General features: G+C 29.6%; 1 protein-coding gene across 1 annotated transcript in view; it reads right to left on the bottom strand.

Moving 5' to 3' along the window:
* LOC118749128 overlaps positions 1-1489 on the bottom strand; it is an 8041-nt gene that overhangs the window by 5254 nt on the left and 1298 nt on the right. The gene's annotated exons all lie outside the window — the stretch shown is intronic.

The raw sequence follows: 1489 nt of genomic DNA on the forward strand, positions 1-1489 counted from the left end.
AAAGGCTATTAAATTTGCTATCATATGCGTCAACAAGATTATCCAACCGAATAAGCAATTTGTATAAATTTTGGTGCAAAAACAAATTAAACGTTTACAATTTTACGTATACAAATATAAGTGCTGAGAATTAAACCAAAGAGAAAATGTAACAGGTGACACGCTGAGTAATCGCGTCTAAGATTCTAGGTAAGTCAAGTCTAAGTCTTGCATAACCCAGCTTTAACTCGACAAAAAACCGCGCTAGAAAGAAATTATTTTACACATCGGTTACCAGTAATCCTTACTTAATATTAAAAATCCGAAAGTGAGTTTCACGATTTAACTACATAACCCATCATCATGAAATTTAGTACACTGATCTCAACTTAAAATATAGGATAGATTTAATCTTGAATGTACAAGGGGGCGTGGCACCTCTCATTCAAAGGAATTTTTCACTCAGCATATCGCAGGAAATATTTCTGATCTGCAACTTGGTATGGAGTTATTTAAAATTATACTAAGAAATGGATGTAAAGAGGCCTGAAAAAGTTGTAGTTTGAAAATATTTTGAAAAGGTTTGCCACCTGTTTGAAAACTCAAATTTAATTTAATTATTCGCAAGCTATGTATCTCAAAAAATTCTAATAAAACTAATTTCAAATACAATTATAGTGTAAGTTAAGAAAGTTATTAAAATATAGGTATTAATCGAAAGTCTTGAAAAGGCTTCATTTCTAAGCTACACATATTTGAAAGTTCAAATTCAACATGAATTATATTACAATAGGTGTATCATCGAAACGGTTTTTAAGAAATTTAAGATCTCCTGTGTTTGCCATAGTTTAAATATGTTGTGATATTATCGAAATAAATAACACATAATGTAGCACGCAGAAATTTCATATACTCAGCGAAGCGGGTGATGACGATCTACACCTTTTCCAACAGTATTTCAGAAAAACACAAATGTATTTCAGAAAAGACCAAATGAATTTCAGAAAAGGCCAAATGAATTGCAAATGTATTTCGGAAAACCTCAAATGTATTTCAGAAAAGGGCAAATGTATTTCAGAAAAGCTCAAATATATTTCAGAAAAGGCCAAATGTGTTTCAGAAAAAGCCAAATGAAATTCAGAAAAACACAATTGTATTTCAGAAAAGTTCAAATTATTTTCAGAAAAACGCAAATGTATTTCAGAAGGCAAATGTATTCAGAAAAGCACAAATATATTTCAGAAAAATATTTTTAGAATACAGTTAAGCTTTTCTGGAATACATTTGAGCTTTTCTGAAATACATTTGCCCTTTTCTGAAATACATTTGAAGTTTTCTGAAATACATTTGTGTTTTTCTGAAATACTGTTGGAAAAGGTGTATTGTAAAATATTTTTAATAGTACATTTGACGAATTTTGCCCCATGTATAAGTACATACATAATTTTATTTATTTACTAAATATTTTGGTTATACCCACTCACTTGTAAAAATCCCGCAGATACTAATA

Source organism: Rhagoletis pomonella, unplaced genomic scaffold (genome assembly GCF_013731165.1).
Source record: "Rhagoletis pomonella isolate Grant_MI unplaced genomic scaffold, Rhpom_1.0 Rhpom_scaffold_00014, whole genome shotgun sequence".
Classification (NCBI taxonomy): domain Eukaryota; kingdom Metazoa; phylum Arthropoda; class Insecta; order Diptera; family Tephritidae; genus Rhagoletis; species Rhagoletis pomonella.